General features: G+C 49.8%; 1 protein-coding gene across 3 annotated transcripts in view; it reads left to right on the top strand.

The window, feature by feature from the left end:
* The first annotated feature begins 10,400 nt into the window (after positions 1-10,400).
* Positions 10,401-21,220, top strand: part of KIAA0513 — a 93,068-nt gene continuing 82,248 nt past the window's right edge. For 2 of the 3 annotated variants that reach the window (XM_084644516.1, XM_084644513.1), the window contains exon 1: positions 10,401-10,494. The gene's annotated coding sequence lies outside the window, so the exon portion shown is untranslated. The remainder of the gene's footprint in view (positions 10,495-21,220) is intronic. The other variant, XM_084644514.1, reaches the window with a different exon arrangement.

Raw genomic sequence — 21,220 nt, 5'->3', positions numbered from 1 at the left:
TGTCATGAACTGCCCCTGCAATCACCTACTGATCGACCAGTTTGGAAGTATTTCAAATTATGGCACTCTAAGAAGTTTAGCACCTCTGTTTAGACAGTTCTCCTCTGAAAACTGTTGTTTTCTCGTAGACCTTGGTGACTGACTCACTGATTAGTGTATTCACATGGTATCTTAGAGAAACAAGCACTGCCCTTGAATAGAAGGGCCATGAGTTCAGATTCTCTCCTCTAGAGTTGTGCCTTTCTCTTGGTGTCTGGGGCCACCATGGAAGTCCCTCGGAAATAGTGAATGGTGTACACTCCCAATGCCATCCCCCCCCATCCTGTCCTGGGCAGTGCTGTTCCGGATATTTAGCCAGGATGAGTCCTGGCCATGATCAATCAGTTCTCCACCCCTGAAATGTTTTCTGAATGGTTGCAAAGTCTAGGCTGCAATGTGGCTCCTGCTCTCCCAGCCCCAGAAAGTATGATAAACCCCCAAGGTGGGGTGGGGAGTGAAGGGGGTGGGACGAAGTTCCATCTATGTGTATTGCCGAAAGGAGACACTTCTCACAGGGGCTAGTGCAGATATTCCAGATTTCATCAGTCGGTTCTTTGATTTTAACTGGCCTCCTTCTAGAGAGACCCCCTCAGGGGGACCTGAATGTGCCCTGGGCCTGCAGCCTCTCCACTTGAGTAATAGAAGTAAGTGGTGGTATCTCCCAAACACCAGCCACTTGTGACACCAAAATGAGCCATTCCTTGCTGTGCCCCTCCCTTCTCCTTCCTTGCCACGAGGAATGGACTAGTGATCCTCACTGGACATCTGATTTGCTGCTACTTTGAGAGGATGGACCAGCTCACGCTGCTCAGAGGTTGGGGCTGGTGCTGGGGGAGCTACAGACAGACACGCACAGCCTGCCCCCCTGAGCCAGCTGCCCAAGAATGGAGAATATGGCTTTGGTTCAGGCATGAACTTCCAGAACAGACGGGTTCCTTTGGTCAGACCTGGCAACCCCTCAAGGTCCTTTCCAGGCCTACATTTCTGTGATGTATGTTTTTTTTTCTGACTGTCAAAGGTATAAAAGCTCTTGGAGATGTGATTTATTACTGACCATTATCATGAAAGAAAAAGGTCCCTCGTGTGTACAGTTGTAAATGTGGTAACTATAAGGAGGGACCAAAGTGTTCAGCTTTTTCTGTGAGAAGGTGATTGCTATCAACACAAAAGCATTCCACATGAGGTTAGTGCCTGCTTTTACTGTTTCTCAACTGTTTCCTCCCAAAGCATTAGACCTCTATGGGCAGCCAACTGCATTGTTTGGGCTGGTTCTTTCTGTTTGTCTCATCTCTGTCAGGCAAATTCTTTGTTTCTTTCTGAAGCCCACAATTCAAGAAGGATGTTGGTTGATTGGAGAGGGTTCAAAGACGAGCCACTGGAATTAAAGGATTAGAAAACATGCCTTCTAGTGCTAACCTAAAATTGTTGAGCTCACTGAGCCTCACAAAGAGAAGAGTAAGGGGTGATTTGATCAGTCTTTAAGTATCAGCATGGGGAACAAGTATTTAATAATGGGGTCTTCAATCTAGCAGAGAAAGGTCTAACACCATCCAATGGCTGGAAATTGAAGTGAGACAAATTCAGACTGGAAATGAGGTGTAATTTTTTACCAGTGAGGGTAATTAACCATTGGAACGATTTACCAAGGGTTGTGGTGGATTCTCCATCACTGACCATTTTTAAATAAAGATGGGATGAGTTTTCTAAAAGATCTGCTTTGGGAATTGTTTTGGGGACATTCTCTGCCCTGTGCTACACAGGGGGTCAGGGTGGATGATCAGAATGGTCCCTTCTGGCCTTGGGATCTATGAACTCTGAGCCTGAGCCTGGACCTCTTCTTCATGGAGCAGGCCCAGAGGCGTCAGTTGGAGCAGCTGAGTAAGGCTGGCAGGAGTGGGGCTCTTTGTCTTCTGAATACACCATTTATAAGTCCCAGTGTGAGCTAGCTAGGTTGACCAGATGTCCCAATTTTATAGGGACAGTCCTGATTTTTGGGTCTTTCTCACATAGCACCTATTATGCCCCCCACCTCCTGTCCCAATTTTTGACACTTGCTATCTGGTCAGCCTAGAGCTACCCAGAATTCTGGCCAGGGTGAATGATTCAGGTACCTAGGGCAGACACAGACAGCGGCAGCATTTCCTCTCCCAGAGATTTTTACCGGAACAAGACTGAAAATGGGGAATTTGTTCCTGCTCTGAGGCATGACACGTCTTCTCCGACCTGTTTTAAGGGCCATGGGGAGGTTTCGTCCACAGAATGCAAAAAGCCCCCTAGGTTTTGCAGTGGGTTGGTTCTGGATGTAAGCACAGCAGATCTGGGCTGTGAAAGCACCAGAATCCACAAGAGCAAGTTAGAAAATGGGGGGAACATTTTAAAAAAAACCTCCATGAAAATGACAGCAAAGCCTGAGGATTCGCCGCCCCTTGGGGGATGGCGCTCACTGAGCTGTTCCCCTCCTGGGTTTCAATGACTTCCACCAGGGCTCATGAAGAGCTTTGAAGACAAGGAATCGAGGTCCGTGAACTTCGTGTTTTTTCATTGCTCTGCCCCAGGGGTTGTTAGCGTCTTTCCTCTGCGTTAGCAATGGGGGAAGAAAAACCATGTGCAGCTTGAGGGATGCTTTCAACCCAGAGATACACAAGCCCAAGCAAGCTCTTGATCCAGCTCCTGAGACAGAGCGTTCCCTGGAAGCAAACTAGACCTAGTGGAAGAGGTGGAGAGGCTGGCAGAGTGGAGGCAGAAGAAGGGGCGTCCAAAAGAGAAACTGCCTCCGTTACGTGTCGTCATCCTCTTTGGCAGAACGCAACTTGCGCTCAACTTCTTGGAGATACAGGCGGAAACAGGTCACCGTTCCCAGGATCGACTGTGCCTCGAAAAGGGTCTCGTTCCTTGAGAAATGAAAAGGCAAGTGTGTGTGAACGTGGTTGTGAAAATGAGGCACTGCGAGTACTGTCTGTAATCAAAGACAGTGCAAACAGGTGCGGTACGCGTTCTCCCTACACAGCTCAGCCCTAATTCTCAGAACTCTGCCATTCCAGCCTGGGGCTCCCCACACCGCTCTGCTGATGTCTCATCCCTGACCTACAGCAACCCCTGCTAATCCAGTCACGGGCCCTCCATGCAGCTCTGCTGATGCGCTGCCGTTCTAACCTGCAGGACCGTCCCCCTGCTACTGCAGACATGTCCCTCCCCTACAGCTTTGTCAGTGCGCCATAATCCTGACTGACGGCACCCCCTGATAGTGCAGTTCTGGGCTCCCCTGAACAGCTGTGCTTCTGCACTTCAATCCTGACCTGCAGTATTGCATTCTGTGGGAGTCTGTCCCTTTTCTGAGCATGACCAAGAATCCCTCTCTGTAACAGAATCAGGTCTTAGGGCTGCGTGTTCTCACTGTTCAGAAAATCCCCATAAATCTGCTTCTATCTGTGTACAGCAGAACCCCGTTTATCCGATGTAACTGGGACCCTGTGCCAGATTGGATAATCAAAAATTCAGATAATCTGGAGAATGGGCCCTCTAGCGGCCACAGATCATTCCCTTCTGGCCCTGTGTGCTGTTTGTTCAGATAATGGAGGGGTCAGATAAATGGGGTTCTACCAGAGGTGCCGGAATGGGGAGTGGGGGAGAGAAGGGGCCATGGCCTCCTAAGCCCTCCTACTTTTTATGGGCCATAAGGGCAAGCGACAAGGGGGAGTGGGTGGAGAGGAGCAAGCGGGAGCAGTCGTGGGGGGGGGGGAGAGGAGGCACGCAAGGGGCGAAGGGGCGGTGTGGGGGTGAGGCTGTGGGGGTGGTGCAGCGCAGGGGACACGGCCATGGTTCAAGTGCCTGTGGGGGGCCCCCCCCACGTTTAGGGCGCTTCCACTGCTCTTGGGTTCTACCAGGGGTACTGGAACAATTTTTAGGGTGGGGGTGCTGATGATGGAAACCATGTATTTGTTGTTTGTTATTAGTACTTCAAGCCAGGGGGTGCAGCAGCATCCCTAGTTTCAGCATCACTGGGTTCTACTGTATTTGGTTTTCGTGGGCTTTTTGTTTTGCCTCAGTGACAAAATAATATGAAATATGATCTTTCCAGGATATTTCTACCATGCAGGGACTAAAGTACAATGAGAAAATGAGATCTCGTGGCATTTCAACCCAATAATTAACTCTCTGAGGCAGGGGTAGTCAATTATTTTTTGTCAAGGCCCAAATTTATTGGTCAAGGTATACTCGAGGTCCAGACTCCAGAGAAAATAATGATTAAAAAACCAGTAATGATAAGTAAATAAGATTTTGGGGCCCATTCAAAAGCATCTGGGTGGTCCGGACTTGGCCCTCAGGCTGCCTATTGACTACCCCCTGGCATTAAAAAGCCAGTTGAAAAACATAAATGTAAATTATAAGATAAAAAGCCCTTGTTCTCTGGCCTGCCAATGGCTCTACTAGGGCTTGAGGACCAACTGCCTTTTTGTTACTTGTGTAAATCCAAAGTGAATTCATTGATGTTAATGTAGTTAGTTCAAATTTAATCCTGTGTAACGGAGTAAGAAGTTGACCTTGGAACACTTCCAGAGGCAGCTGTTGCAATAATTGCGCAGATAAACCAGCAGGGGGCGCTCTGAGATCAGGCCAGCCAGCTCCCTTCTGGCAGCAAAAACCTCCAGGTTCTTTGTGGGGCAGGGTAGACAGGGATCTTGAGTTGGCTTCTGAGCCCAAGTTGACCCACGTGGCAGCTGTGCTGTTCCCCAGGCTACTCCGGTCTGTCTCAAAGCCCCGATTTCAGAGCCACCTTGCTGAATGTCATTCCAGAATCGACCCTGACAAAGGCCGATATCCTCAACAACTGGCTTTTGCAGACTCCCTGTGCTCTAGCTGCAACAACAGGTGCTCCAAGACTGAGGCCCACAGCATGAATTCAGTGCTTCTGGGAGCATAGCATGCTGGGCTGGTGCAGGAAGCCGTGCCACAGGGACCTAGAGCTTTCCGCCGACGAGAGAGCACACTACTTGTGATGAGGCTTATGAAACAATGCAATCAGGACTCTGCCCGTGCCTGTGTACTGAGCATTATTATACCATTAGCTAACGTGTTACAAAACACTAGATCGCCGTAAGTGTCTGAGCATGCAGCGTGTAAACTAAATATTTCTAGGAGCCTAAGCAGACTCCGACGGAGCAGGGTGCTCAAGCTGCGCCGTCTCCCCAACCAACCTGCCTCCTGACTGATAATGAATCAAGCTACATGGACATCTGCTATCAGTGTTGTATTTTTACCATTTCTAGGTGCTGTGCACGTGTGTGTTCTCCAAGGTTGCCCAGAGGTTTTGGCAGGCTTGGGGCAAAATCTGGAACTGAGCCCCGCCCCCTGCCTTCCAAAAATATTACCGTGGAGACAAGTTTAAGAATGCTCACAAGTAGCATGAAACCAAGGGTGAAAACCACTAAGGGGAGGACCTGTGGGTGGGTGTCTTTTGGAGAACAAGCCCACCCCACACTCATCCTGCAGCAGTGGCTTCTGTCCCAGGGGGCTGGGCCCAGCTCCCTGCTCTGATCACACTAAGCCTGTGGTCCAGTGTTCTCCCCTATTTCTCCCAAGCTAGACAGGGCAATCTGGTTTAGATTTTCTTTCTAAATTCATCTCCGCCTGATCTTTCTCTTCCTCTGGCCTTCCCCTCTTTCCTCCTCCTCCTCCTCCTCTCCGTATAACTTTTCTTTGTGGCTTGCCTGGCCTCTCCTTCCCCCATCCCCAACTTCTCATCTTTTCTGCATCACTTTCCTGCATCACCACCCATAGTCCAGGGAGTGGAGACAGTCTTGACCGCTCATGGTTGGGCAAGTTTGCACCTCTTCCCACTGCAAACACACCCTTTCCTAGTGACTCAGTGTGACCTTTCAATCTGATCCTTTCCCCTTAATACCCTAGTTATGCATGAAGCTTTCTCTTGCATCAGCCTGTTTACTTGCCTCAGGTGATTTACCCAACTCCAGTTCATAAGGTATTAGGGCTACATTGCAATGTCTTATCTTATCTGTCTCTCTTAGACTCACTTAATCCATGATGTAGGAGCAAAATCTCTGTTCTTTAGAGCTGGGCTGCTCAGCCCCATTCCTGCTGGTGCTAATTTAAAACAAATTAGGGTGGGACTGAGGTCAAGTGAAGCTCTAGAGTGCCCCGGGGGGTTGAGAGGCTTGATTTAAGAGCTCAGGAAACCACTTGAATGAATGAGACTGAGATTTAATTTCTTGTGATTATGGAGGGAGAGATCTTTGTCATTATTTCTATATATTTCGGAGGGTCCCCTTTGTTTCCTTTAGTCGCTTTTGTTCTTGTCTCTTAAGGGCTCAAGCCTAGATAACACGTTTGTTCCCCACATGCATCATATCTTGGATGATATTTTTTTTAGTCGTGGGCAAAAGTGCCAAGTTGGCCCTGTTTCCTATCACACATCACGTGGCAGCTGAACATAAACATTAAATCCATATTGCTGTTTTTTCCCCCCACACTGGAAAATGCTGCAGTGTGTATGTGCCACGTAGATGGAAAAGATTTGTGCAATGTATTATTTGTTAGGAGCTGGTCCTGCACAGAATAAATTAAAGAGAGCACCTGTAAAAGACAGACACAGATAAGACGCAGAGAGACTCGGGGAAGGTGGTTGACTTACAATTTAGAAAGGCAGTGCAGTCAATGGACAGCTGGCTCGGGGCGCTGGAGATGTGGATCCTATTCTTGTTGTCTCGATAACCTGCTGTAACACCATGAGCGAGAAAGGTGCTTCACCTTTGTGCCTTGGTTTCCCCTCACCCTTTGTCTCCTCTAGTTAGATTGTAAGCTCCTCTGGGCAGGGAGTGTTTCTTACTATCATAAGAACCCCTATTTTATGAACTAATTGCAGAGTGAGGAGTTCATACAGTTGAATATCTCAGAATGACAGTAGTTGCGGTGCATATGTTGCATTGCATCACTTTCTTCTTGTCCTTCCTTCAACCCACTGCAAAGTGATTTCCAATGCAGTGAACGCATTGGAATGTAAAGAGGTGTCGACTTCTTCTTCATGCACATCACTTTTGTTAGGTGATCTCCCCTCTGGAAAAATGGTTCACTTACCTGTTTGCACATAAAATTGAAGTTCTACTGTGTATATTTGTAGAATCCATTGGTGTCAACTGGCAAAGACCTTGCTGTTCTTTACAAACAGTGCCTGTCTCAGACCTGACAAACTCCTGACACCTAATGCACAGCTTTTGTGGTAGTCATCCATAAAGGGTAGCATGTGAGGTCACTACTGAAAGCTTGTAACTTAGCAATACTCATAATCATTGTGAGATGTGTGTATGGGTAATATTTAAGGAATAATGTAACTACAGTGAAAATTATGCCCTTATGGTTTGGAGTCATCAGGGAATTGTATGTCTCGGTGCCAGCCCCTCCCTGATTAGCCAATAATATAATGTCTTGCTCAGTGGTCCACCTTTGCACCCACCCAGACCAGTCAGTGGAAAACCAGCAAAGAAAAACTATAAATGTTGAAACCACTTGGAAGTGAAACGGAAAGACAGGACAGCGAGGGGAGCGCCCAATCCATGAATAAAGACATGAGACTGATTCAGTATATCACAGCATGGAGAAAAGAAAAGGAGTACTTGTGGCACCTTAGAGACTAACCAATTTATTTGAGCATAAGCTTTTGTGAGCTACAGCTCACTTCATCGGATGCATACTGTGGAAACTGCCGAAGACCACAGTATGCATCCGATGAAGTGAGCTGTAGCTCACGAAAGCTTATGCTCAAATAAATTGGTTAGTCTCTAAGGTGCCACAAGTCCTCCTTTTCTTTTTGCAAATACAAACTAACGCGGCTGTTACTCTGAAGCATGGAGAAAGACACTCTGCATTCATTTATTGAGGAGGTACCTGGATGGGTGGGATGCTTCATGAACAACTGGTGTCCTGGCTCCTTGGGGCTACCAGGTGCTGCAAAAGATTGAATTTGGGGGGTGAGAATCCACTTTATTAGCTCAGAAAGGTAACTATTATTAAGTGTAGGCCCTAATTTGCATTGAATTACTTTGTTTGGAATGTAACGATTTGTTTCCGTCACTCACGCTTGTTCTGATTTGAATCTCTGCTCTTTCTTAAATACATTTTGTTTTGTTTTACTATCATTGAACTTGGGCACTGTGCGCGATCCAGGAGTGGTGGGCTAAGGTGAAACTGGTAAACTGCGGGGGACTGCTTCTTTGGGAACAAGAGGATGTGGGATTTCTGTGGGTATCCAGTGATCAGGAGTTGGACACCAGAGGGGCATTCTTTTTGAAGGGACTTGAGAGCTGGGGCGCATCTATTGTCAAGCTGCAAGGCAGGGATGGCATAGCCCAGAGGAGAGTGTTTGAAGAGGTGGATGGGCTGGTTGAATTAGGGAGCTAACAACGAGCTGGTACAGGCCAGCCTCCCTCATGTTGAAGGCAGCTGGTAACAAGGTGACTCACACTTCTGGGTATTCCAAGAAGTGTCATACCTGGGTTACTGTTTGGGTTAGTACACAGGCCAGTTACGGGGGTGGATATTTTTTTTTTAATGCCATGGGTGGGGTGGTAGACATCAATTCTTGGGCAATTCCATTTTACAGCTTTCCATTTTACGGCCAGAAAATGAGTGTCAGACTCTGATCAGCAGGATGGAATTACAGGATTATAGACACAGGCTTAGTCTAATCTTTCCTGCATGTGCAATATATTTATTATTGCACTCCTAAAATACAGAGCATGCCATGTGGTAGAGACCTTAAGCAAGACGAATGTGCCTAGGGCTGTATGCTGAATTGCTTCATCGCCATTTCTGTTGGCTTATAAACATCAAAACCCATACTGGTAAATCAAAACAGGAGCTGTGGGATCTGCCTTTAGCTCTCTCTACAAACTGCCAATGTAGAGGATTCAGAAAATGGGGCGGGTTGAGCACTGCTGTACATATCTTCTGCAGACTTAGTCTTAAGGTTTACCAATTCAAAGGAGAAATGATATAATCAAATGTATCCAGCTGCATAGAGAGAGCAAGCTGACTAAACCAGAATAGCTTTCACAGGAGTAAAACTGCACGAATACGTCACGCTATGTTCAAGACTTTAAATGGACAGTGGAAGGTAATTTAGCTCTAAAATGTAGCTGATATAAGAGCTCTTACAAAATCTAATTACCAAAAATGTTTCCATTAAATGTTTTTTGGTGGTTTAGATTTCCCCCAGTGTGCTTGCAACCCAAACATTACACTGAGCTATTAGACCACCAGATCCAGAAGGTGAAACTGACATCTATTTTTAGTGTCCAAGATGAATGCAGTAGGAAGAGTAGTGCCCTACCCCCCTTTGGGAGATGGTGGGACAGTAAATTAGATATTTATTTACATAGTGCCCCATAGGCATGCATCCTGCTTTTCTTTTTTTTAAAGACAAGTTTGCAATCTACACAAAAAAATGGTGGTTTCAATAAAAATCTAATCATCTCAGGTATTATTAATGATGGGTAAGGAACTTTAGTTCTCTGCTTTTTAATCAGCCAGCCATCCCTTAATTAAAATAGTGCACCTTTAGAAAAAAGTTTACTACACAGAGAAGAAGAAATTCTAGGGACCACATCTGCGATCCCCCAATGAACAAGTTGTCAGGCTGAACTCTCAGAACGCTGCTCTCTCTAAGCACAGGGACCAACTAGAAAAGCCTGGGTTTGTTTGGAAAAGCAAGAAGCACTTTTCTGAGCAGAATCAGCTAAAGAAGTTCTTAATAAATTCAATAAAGCTCAGAACAACCTGTTCCTAGTTCTCCAGTGCCCATGGCCTTTGCTTATCTCACTTTAAAAGCTACGGCAAGGTCTCCTGAATTACAGAAAAGAGGAGGGAGCGTGGCATGTTGATCTTACTTCACCTGAATCTAGATTTTCAATAAACCAGTGAAGCTAAACTCTATAACTGAGCAGGGGAAGGCCTGTAACATTGCAGCACAGGCCCCAACCAGGGAGACAGGGGAAGGGGGTGTGGATAAAGCTACAGCAGGGAGCTGAGCGGGGAGACCAGCGTTTGTAATCAGTGGGGGTGTGATGTGGGGGCAGAGAGGGGAGGGAAGCAGGGCAGTACTGTAGTGCTGCAGGGCAGGAGGGGAGCCCCTGGGGCACTGCAGGGCAGGGCTGAGATGGGGTCGGGGGAGCCCGTGGGGCGCTGTGGGGCGGGGGTGGGTTGGGGGCGGTGCACTCTGCGCTGCGGGACGGCAGGCGGCGCCGGCCGAGCTCGTCTGGGGGCAGGCCAGGGAAGCCGAAGCCCCGCCCCCCATGGGGAAGCCCCGCCCCCCAGCTGGGCGCGCCCCCCGCCCCGCCCATCTCACGTGGCGGCAGGTTCGCCGCCTGCGGCCCCGGGCTCGGAGTCTGCGCGGTGCTGGCGCTGCGAGCGGGGTGCGGAGGCCGGGCCCAGGCGGCTGCGCGGGTGAGTGAGTGGGGGGGGGCGCAGGGACCTCGGGGGCGCTGTGCACTGGGGGGGGAGCCCGGGGCGCTGTGCACGGGGGGAGGTACGGGAGGGCGCTGTGCACGGGGGGGGTACGGGGGGGCGCTGTGCATAGTGGGGAGCCCGGGGCGCTGTGCACGGGGGGGGCGGGGGAGCCCGGGGCGCTGTGCACGGGGGGAGGTACGGGGGGGCGCTGTGCATAGTGGGGAGCCCGGGGCGCTGTGCACGGGGGGGGGCGCTGTGCACGGGGGGAGGTACGGGGGGGCGCTGTGCACGGGGGGGGCGCGGGAGCCCGGGGCGCTGTGCACGGGGGGAGGTACGGGGGGGCGCTGTGCACGGGGGGGGCGGGGGAGCCCGGGGCGCTGTGCACGGGGGGAGGTACGGGGGGGCGCTGTGCACGGGGGGGGCGGGGGAGCCCGGGGCGCTGTGCACGGGGGGAGGTACGGGGGGGCGCTGTGCACGGGGGGGGCGGGGGAGCCCGGGGCGCTGTGCACGGGGGGAGGTACGGGGGGGCGCTGTGCACGGGGGGGGCGGGGGAGCCCGGGGCGCTGTGCACGGGGGGAGATATGGGGGGGGTGCTGTGCACAGTGGGGAGCCCGGAGTGCTGTGCACGGGGGGGGGGCGCTGTGCACGGGGGGAGGTACGGGGGGGCGCTGTGCACGGGGGGGGCGGGGGAGCCCGGGGTGCTGTGCACGGGGGGAGGTACGGGGGGGCGCTGTGCACGGGGGGGCGCTGTGCACGGGGGGGGCGGGGGAGCCCGGGGCGCTGTGCACGGGGGGAGATATGGGGGGGGGTGCTGTGCACAGTGGGGAGCCCGGGGCGCTGTGCACGGGGGGGGGCGCTGTGCACGGGGGGAGGTACGGGGGGGCGCTGTGCACGGGGGGGGCGGGGGAGCCCGGGGTGCTGTGCACGGGGGGAGGTACGGGGGGGTGCTGTGCACGGGGGGGGCGGGGGAGCCCGGGGCGCTGTGCACGGGGGGAGGTACGGGGGGGTGCTGTGCACAGTGGGGAGCCCGGGGTGCTGTGCACGGGAGGGGCGGGGGAGCCCGGGGCGCTGTGCATGGGGGGGGCGCTGTGCACAGGGGGAGGTACGGGGGGGCGCTGTGCACAGTGGGGAGCCTGGGGCGCTGTGCACGGGGGGGGGGGAGCCCGGGGCGCTGTGCATGGCGGGGGGCGCTGTGCACGGGGGGAGGTACGGGGGGGTGCTGTGCACGGGGGAGCCCGGGGCGCTGTGCACGGGGGGGGCGCTGTGCACGGGGGGAGATATGGGGGGGTGCTGTGCACAGTGGGGAGCCCGGGGTGCTGTGCACGGGAGGGGCGGGGGAGCCCGGGGCGCTGTGCATGGGGGGGGGCGCTGTGCACAGGGGGAGGTACGGGGGGGTGCTGTGCACAGTGGGGAGCCTGGGGCGCTGTGCACGGGGGGGCAGGGGAGCCTGGGGTGCTGTGCACGGGGGGGGAGCTGTGCACGGGGGGGGGCGGCAGCGGGCTGTGGGGAGGATTTTCAGGGGTCCCCCCCCGGGCAGGCACCTTGGACACCGGTGTCAGGGCGTGTGCCGGGCCCCGGCAGTGGGAGCCCTTTGCACGATGCCGGTGGCTGTGCAGTGGCTCTCCGGTGACTGCATCATGCGAGAGGGAGGTGATGGGCAGGGGACCCCGGGGGTCTGGGCGGGGTGGTTGGGCGCTTGTGCCCCCTCATCCCCACGGGGCAGACGGGAGCTGTAGGAGGCGTGTCCCGGGGGGAGGTGGGGGTGTGGCCCCCTTGTCCCTGCTCTGGAATGACTTGCGGGGAGGTGGGGAGGCAGGATGGGTTCGGGCAGGGCCCACTTGCAGTTGGAACCAGAGACGTGTGTAGCTTCCAGTCCCTTGCGGCTGGGGAGAGCGGGGCACTGGGTGCAGGTGACATGCCCTGTAGCTGTCTAGGCAAACCTTAGGAAAGCAGGAGCTGGACCTTGTGGGTCTCTGCATTTCTTCCCACTTCTCCACCCGGTTAGCTGCGCTGGAGGTGACTGTCCCCTGGAACGGAGGTGGGGGTCTAACATGGCATAGAATATTACAGAGCCCAATGGAAACGGGTGCTGCTCATAGCTAGACGCTTCCGTTACAGAGAGAGGTTTCTTCCTGGGTAGCAAGCCACAGAAAGTGGGTTTCCCCAGTGACTACCAGCACTAAAGCAATTGAATGGTGGGTACAAGTGCTGAATCCAAACGAGGTTTGAATGCAAGGTCGGTGTACCCTTAGGGGGTGTTTGCGTGGCAGCTAGGGGTGACTCTCCCAGCCCAGACGGACAGACTTGCACCAGTAGGGCTTGAGCCAGTGCGCTAAAAATAGTGTGGGCCTCGTGGCTCCAGTGGAGACTCTGGCTAGTTCACTTGAGCTCCGATCCCGGCAGTTGGGTGGGCTTGAGAGCCCACGCTGCCACATCCACATTGCTCGTTTTAGCATGTTCACTTGCGTCTCAGTTGGGTTCTGTCTTCCCACCCTGAGAGCCGCAATCCCAGTTGCAATGTAGACACACCTTTAGCTGTGTGCTCTCTTCTAGGGGGGACTTGCATGTGGTTTCCTCATATGAATCAGTGCTTGATTTGATACAGTAAAGTCCACTGTGCCACTGGATCTTCATGTAATAGACCCAGACTGGAGGCAGATTCATATTTAAGAGTGTCATAAAAATAAAGGGAAGGGTAACCACCTTTCTGTATACAGTGCTATAAAAATCCCTCCTGGCCAGAGGCAAAACCCTTTCACTTGTAAAGGGTTAAGAAGCTAAGATAACCTCGTTGGCACCTGACCAAAATGACCAATGAGGAGACAAGATACTTTCAAATTGGGAGTGGGGGGTGGGGGGGAAAAAAGGGTTTGTCTGTCCACTTGATGCTTTTGCCAGGAACAGATCAGGAATGCAGTCTCAGAACTTCTGTTAGTTAGTAAGTAATCTAGCCAGAAATGCGTTAGATTCCGTTTTGTTTAATGGCTGGTAAAATAAGCTGTGCTGAATGGAATGTATATTCCTGTTTTTGTGTCTTTTTGTAACTTAAGGTTTTGCCTAGAGGGATTCTCTATGGTTTGAAGCTGACTGCCCTGTAAGGTATTTACCATCCTGATTTTACAGAGGTGACTCTTTTACCTTTTCTTTAATTAAAATTCTTCTTTTAAGAACCTGATTGATTTTTCATTGTTCTTAAGATCCAAGGGTTTGGGTCTGTGTTCACCTGTACAAATCGGTGAGGATTTTTATCAAGCCTTCTCCAGGAAAGGGGGTTAGGGCTTGGGGGGATATTTTGCAGGAAGACGTCTCCAGGTGGTCTCTTTCCCTTTTCTTTGTTTAATACGCTTGGTGGTGGCAGCATAGGGTTCAAGGACAAGGCAAAGTTTATACCTTGGGAAAGTTTTTAACCTAAGCTGGTAAGAATAAGCTTAGGGGGTCTTTCATGCAGGTCCCCACATCTGTACCCTAGAGTTCAGAGTGGGGACGGAACCTTGACCAAGAGTTTCCAGGTTTAGCACAGTGAAATTCAATTTATTTTTAGCTAAGAAGCTTTCTAAAAAAATAAATTAGCCATAACTAGCCTTTTGGCACCGCACAACTGTGGCTTTGTTTTCACAAAGACCTTTCATTCCTAATTACTCTTAATTCCTACAAAGTGCCTCTGACTGTCCAGATGATCGGATCTTCTCTCTGTTAGTTCCATGCTCTGACAACTTTCTGTAGGCGGCGGTAAAGGGAGGATCCCAGACGCTACAACTTGTAGTTCTTAGATATTTAGTAGTAGCAAAAAAAATCAATTGTGCGATTAAACAATAATAGAATACCATTTAAATATTTTTTGATGTTTTCTACATTTTCAAGTATATTGATTTCAGTTACAACACAGAATGCAAAGTTTACAGTGCTCACTTTATATTTGTTTTTGATTACAAATATTTGCACTGTAAAAAACAAAAGAAATAGTATATTTCAATTCAGCTCATACAAGTACTGTAGTGCAATCTTTGTAATTAAAGTTGAACTTACAAATGTAGAATTATGTACAAAAATAACTGCATTCAAAAATAAAACAGTGTAAAACTTTAGAACCTAGAAGTCCACTCAGTCCTACTTCAGTCAATCACTCAGACAAACAAACTGTGTTCCAATTTGCAGGAGATGATGTTGCCAGCTTCGTGTTTACAATATCACCTGAAAGTGAGAACAGGTGTTCTTATGGGACTGTTGTAGCCGGTGTTGCAAGGTATTTATGTGCCAGATATGCTAAAGCTTCATATGTCCCTTCATGCTTCAGCCACCATTCCAGGATACATGCGTCCATGCTGATGACGGGTTCCGCTCGATAACAAAACCGAGTGGACTGATGCATGTTCATCATCTGAGTCAGATGCCACCAACAGAAGGTTGATTTTCTTTTTTGGTGGTTCTGGTTCTGTAGTTTCCGCATTGGAGTGTTGCTCTTTTTAGAGTTCTGAAAGCACGCTCCACACCTCGTCCCTCTCAGATTTTGGAAGGCACTTCAGATTCTTAAACCTTGGGTCGAGTGCTGTATCTATCCTTAGAAATCTCACCTTGGTACCTTCTTTGCATTTTGTCAAATCTGCTGTGAAAGTGTTCTTAAAATGAACATGTGCTGAGTCATCATCTGAGACTGCTGTAACATGAAATTTATGGCAGAATGCGGGTAAAACAGAACAGGAGACACACAATTCTCCCCCAAGGAGTTCAGTCACAAATTTAGTGCATAATTTTTTTTAACAAGCATCATCAGTATGGAACCATGTCCTCTGGAATGGTGGCCGAAACATGAAGGGGCATATGAATGTTTAGCATATCTGGTATGTAAATACCTTACAACGCCAGCTACAACAGTGCCATGTGAACACCTTTTCTCACTTTCAGGTGACATTGTAAATAAGCAGGCAGCATTATCTCCCATCAATGTAAACAAACTTGTTTGTCGTAGCAATTGGCTGAACGAGAAGTAGGACTGAGTGGACTTGTAGGCTCTAAAGTTTTCCGTTGTTTTGTTTTTGAGTGCAATTACATAGCAAAAAAATCTACATTTGTAATTTACACTTTCATGATAAAGAGATTGCACAACAGTACTTGTATGAGGTGAATTGAAAAATAGTATTTTTATTACAGTGCAAATATTTGTAATAAAAAAATATAAAGTGAGCACTGTTCACTTTGTATTCTGTGTTGTAATAGAAATCAATATATTTTAAAATGTTGAAAAACATCCAAAATATTTAATAAATTTCAGTTGGTATTCTGTTTAACAGTGCGATTAATTGCAATTCATTTTTTTAATTGCAGTTAATTTTTTTTTTAGTTAATTCTGTGAGTTAACTGCGATTAATCTACTACCCTAATATTTAGCAGTAATCTGGGGCTAAGTGCTTTTTTTATGACACTTTTATACTGGAAAAAGCCCTAGTGTAGATGCAAATATACTGGCAAAACTGCAGTTTTATTGGTATGGTGTGTTTCACTTGGAGGGCGGGGGTGTGGGGAATCTGGAATAAGTGATACGAGCAAAAATGCAAAAACACCCACACTAGGTAATGCTTTGCTGATACACTATGCCAGATTCCTATGCTGGCAAAGCACTCCTAGTGTAGACATAGCTTTAGTTTTCTTGGGTAATTGGTATAAGCTATACCAGGAAGAGCACTTTTTTGTGGTGATGTTTTTTTTGTGTGTGTGTGTGTCCCCTTCCAGGTCTAAGCTACATCTACACTCGGAGGGGCTTTCTGGTTGGCTAGAGTGGCAAAACTTAAGTGTAGACTAGGCCTGAATTTTGCGGAAATGACTTCAGGAGAAGCTGTCATGTTAGTCTTGTAACTTGCATTTTTTTTAAAATAGTGTAATACGTGCCAGCAATGCTGCGGTTGAACTGATAGGTCGTTCTGCAGCTGCTGTGAGTGTGGACTGGAAATGGGGAGGGAGCGTTGGTTGGAAAGTTTGCCTGCTCTTCAGGGTTGAATTTTGTGGAAGTGTTCTGGAGGGGCGGGAAGAGGAGTACAGTTTGTGCTGGGTGGGAAAGAGAGAGAAGGGGTGGATTTAGGCTCCACAGCTGTTAGGGACTGATGCATGTTGGTGGTTCTTTTATTTTACGGTTCCCCCAGAAGTACCGATCAGAATTGGGGACCCATTCTGCTAAGTGTTGTCCTCAGAAAGAAACAGGGCTTCTGCTCTAGAGAATTTAATATCTTAAGCCTTGGCACTGCAATCTGAGATATCCCTGAATGCCTGTACTGAGGTCTGTTGACTCCGCTGGGACTCAGTGCAGGTGTATGGGTTTCCCCCGTAGAACACCTTGCAGGATCAAGCCCTAAGGCATGATGTACAGTAACAAATACTTCCTTCTCAGCTTGGTTAAGCCTTTACTTGGAAGTGGCTAAGGGAGACTGAGATGGGCAAATTGCAAATTAGTTGAATGTTCTTAAGCTCTGGAATGCTGACCTGAAAGTGCCGTGCCTTGCCCTGCAGTGGTGTCACAAGACAGTTCTATTGTGACTTGTGCTTTCACAGGGCCAGGGGGAATGTCTCTGAAATAGACCTGTCATGTGGATTTTAGATACATACAGTTACAACTGTACAGACATGCTATTTGCACATACTGTGCTGTATAATTAGAGTAACAGGAGTTATCTGAAAAAATACAATGATGTTTCATTAATGTTTCTGACATCAGGATATTGCTGTTTATTTGACTTCATTTCGCAACTGTTTATCTGTGTATGGTCAGAATAATTTAGACACTGTGACGTTCCCCTGGTGTTATCTGGACCAGTGGTCTGCTAGGCATCTCCAATCCTTGACTCTGGGAGCCAGCCTTGGCCTGCTCTGCTGTGAGAACCCCCACTCCTGGGCTGTTCACGCACAGCCTCTGGCATGTAAGCTGTTTGGATTATGCTACCGAATGACACAGGCCAATATCTCCAGTCCCAGACACAACCGTAGGAACCTCCGTCTTGCAGAGTCCAGTTATGCTCGCAGGACGCTGCAAGCTTATATGAGTTCGTCAGTTTAACAAAGAAATTGATATGCACCAGGCTTGTTATCTCAAGGGGAGTCTCTGACACGCTTCAAACCAAATGCACTGCTTCAGGTAGAATAAACAAATGTATTAACTACAAAAGATAGATTTTAAGTGATTATAAGTCAAAGCACAAGTAGTCGGATTTGGTCAAATGAAATGAAAGCAAAACTCATTCTAAGCTGATCTTAACACTTTCAGTGCCCTTACAAACTTAGATGCTTCTCACCAAAGGTTGGTTAGTTGCCCTTCAGTCAGGCTCTCCCCTTTGATCAGCACTTCAGTCGCTTGGTGGTGGTGTCTGTAGATGGAGGTGGAAGAGAGAGGAAGAGCATGGCAAAGTCTTTCCCTTTTATCATGTTCTTTCTTCCCTCTTGGCTTTGCCCCCCCCCTTCAGTGTCAGGTGAACATTACCTCATTGTAGTCCCTGAGTGACCAAGGGAAGGTGGGGAGGAAGGGATGACTCAAGAGTCCAACAGATCCTTTGTTGCTGGCTAGGCCAGTGTCCTCTGTTCCTGTGAGGCTGGGCTGGCTTTGTCCCATACGTGCCCTGACCAGGTGTGAACTGCCCCTCTGCTCTTGGAGAGTTTTTACCCGGTCTTGTGTTAAGCCGTGAGGACACATTTTCAGCCTCATAACTATATACATGAAATTACAGCCTATAACATTATTATAACAACAATGCTCAGTGCATCATGAGCCTTCCAAAGACACCTGACGTGACAAACTTTTGCATTGGATACCACACAGTCATATTGTAAGGATGAACATGGGGGTGCAGGATGTTCTCCCGAGATACAGTGTGTCACAGACACTTAGACTGATGTTGTTTGAAGTGTATTGAGGTTGTTTTTATAAAACATCTCACAGGATGAGTGCTTATGGAAATGAGGTCCCTGCTGTTGGCTTCGGACAAGTATAACATGGGCAGGAGCTATGCAAGTCTTCATCTCTCTCTGCAGATGCACCTCAGTCCCCACTTGTTGTATCTCTGCAATTCTGGTCTTTGATTTCAATAATGGCTAATTCTTACGGAAGCTGGGTGCCTCCTCTCAGGTGATCGGCACTTTCAGCTCCTACTGAATCTATATGGGAGCCAAGGGAACTTATCACCTTGCAGTATGGTAGAGCGGAGGACTGAAAGCTTAATTCTCCTGGGAATCCTTAGGTTGCTGGTTCAGCTCTGGATTGAAGGAACTGGCTTTGCGGGAGGGATAGCTCAGTGGTTTGAGCATTGGCCTGCTAAACCCAGGGTTGTGAGTTCAATCCTTGAGGGCGCCATTTAGGGATCTGGTGCAAAAATTGGGGATTTGTCCTGCTTTGAGCAGGGGGTTGGACTAGGTGATCTCCTGAGGTCCCTTCCAACCCTGATATTCTATGATTCTGTGGGACCCCACAGCTCTGCCAATGCACTTCAATCCTGCCCTGCAGCACTCTTGTTGTTCTCGTCTTTGGGCAGTCTCTCTTGAACACTTAGTTGTGTGGGCGAATTTCACCTTTTTCTAAGTGACGGGAACATAGAAACATCTTCTTCTGAAGTGTTCTCAGCCCCCCCGCAAAAAAAAAGTCACTTTCCCAAATTATTTAGAAAATTGTTGCCTGTTTGAAATTGTGATGATAAAACAATTCTTCCTGCCGAGTTTGTTTGTGAGAGTTTGACAAATCTGGAAGGAAATGCTCTTTGGAAAGATTGCTACCTTTGCTGCTGGGCCAAGTGGTTTTCAAATATTAAATCTGAGTGCCGCAGCATGGTTCATTAGAGACAAGGGCATTAATAATAGATTGTTAAAATGAGTAAAGCAGGAGTGCAGCTAGGGTGTTTTTTTTTTCCCCTAAGAGAAGTGTAGTCGCTTTGGAGGTACTAATCTGAAGAAAAGCAATTCCTTTTGGCTTCTGTTTTAGTTGTTTATACACATTGCTGCATCCTTTCTCTTATTTCCCTCTACTGAAAGGTCCTTTGCTTCATGCTGAGCCCAGTACTTTATCAATTCTCTGCTAATAGACCACTGGTTGTCCCCAACAGTGATTGGGGCACCCTTGTGCTGGATGATGTGAAATGACACCATAGACCAAGGGTGGCCAAACTTATTGGCCCTCTGAGCCACACACGACGATCTTCAGAAGTTGGAGAGCTGGAGTGTGCCTGCCGGGACTCGGGGCTTCAGCTGTGTAAGGTGCGTCTGTCGGGGCTGAAGCCCTGAGACCTCCTTCCCCGCTAGGCAGAAGCCAGTGGCGACGTGTGTGGGGTGGGGGGGCGGGTACCCCTCGCCCAGATTTCTGCCGGGGTTTGCTGGCCCCGCTCAGTCACATGGTGCCGCAGGGCCGCTTCCCTGCATGACAGCAAACAGTTGGGAGCTACAGGGAGGCCCACTGCTTTTGCTGTTGCCTCTCCCCTTGGAGCTAAAGCAGCAGCCCCTCCCTTCAGCTCCCAGCTAACACCTGCGAGTTACAGGGAGGGGCCACTGAGGATAAGAGGGGGGGCATGACTCAAACGGTGGGGGAGCTTTAAATCAACCCCCCCAGCAGGCACCAGTCATCTCTGGCAGAAGCCCCCTAGCCTCATCACTCCACTGCAGGATAGAAGCCCTGAGCTTTCCCCCGCAGTCTGGTAGGTGGAGGATGGAGGGGGAGCCCCCCAAGCTGCACTTCAACTGCAAAAGAGCCACGAGCAGCGGTTTGGCCAGCCCTGTGATAGAGGGTTGCCGTCCCAAAGAGGTTACGCTCTAAATCAGGGACAGGCAAACTTTTTGGCCTGAGGGCCACATTGGGTTTCGGAAATTGTATGGAGGGCCGGTTAGGGGAGGCTGGGCCTGTGTCCCCACCCCTCCTTGCGTCTCGCCCCCTGACGGCCGCACCCCTCCGCGGGACCACTGCCCCATCCATCTTCCCCCCCCGCTCACGGAACTCCTGCCCCCCGCCGCCCCATCCAACCATCCTCTCCTTCCTGACCCCCCCCCCCCGGGACCACTGCCCCCATTCAACCCCCCTGTTCCACGCCCTCTGACCGCCCCGACCCCATTCACACCCCTGACCACCACCCTGAACTCCCCTGCCCTCTATCCAACCCTACCTGCCCCCTTACCGTGCAGCACAGAGCACCGGTGGCCAGAGTGTTGCCCAGCTGCCCAGAGCATTGCACTGGTGCAGTGTAGTAAATCGCTCTCTGTAACTGCTACCAGTAGCACCTTTCTACACGGAGCAGTTTAATATACTACACCGGCAGCATGGAGTGCTGAGGCTGCGGGGGGAGAGGCCGGGGGCTAGCCTCCCAGGCCAGGAGCTCAGGGGCCGGGCAGGAGGCGGATGTGGCCCACGGGCCATAGTTTGCCCACCTCTGCTCTAAATAGATGGGACGGGCAAAGATTGGCAGGGCAAAGTAGGGGGGGCAGAAAGTGGTGAAGTGGCTTGCCCGTTGTCTCGCGGTAGGTGGCTGGCAGCTGGGAATACAACGCAGGTTACTCAAATCCTAGCCTTGTGCCCTCGCCACTGGGCAGTATGCCCCTCATCTTTTTAATTCATAACAAACCTATTTGATGGTGGGCATGGCATGCTCATAAAGATGCATTTGGTCCACTGTCTGGTTTAAACTCCCTTGCAGCCAATGGAGCTTACCCTAGGGATGAATGTGGCCTTGTTAATTTGGAAATGTTATTTAATCGGGCATGTGAAGCTTTA

This window comes from Lepidochelys olivacea (genome assembly GCF_965140295.1).
Source record: "Lepidochelys olivacea isolate rLepOli2 genome assembly, chromosome: 12".
NCBI lineage: Eukaryota > Metazoa > Chordata > Testudines > Cheloniidae > Lepidochelys > Lepidochelys olivacea.
The sequence above is the reverse complement of the archived record's forward strand: the minus strand, read 5'-3'. Positions and strand labels throughout refer to the sequence as shown.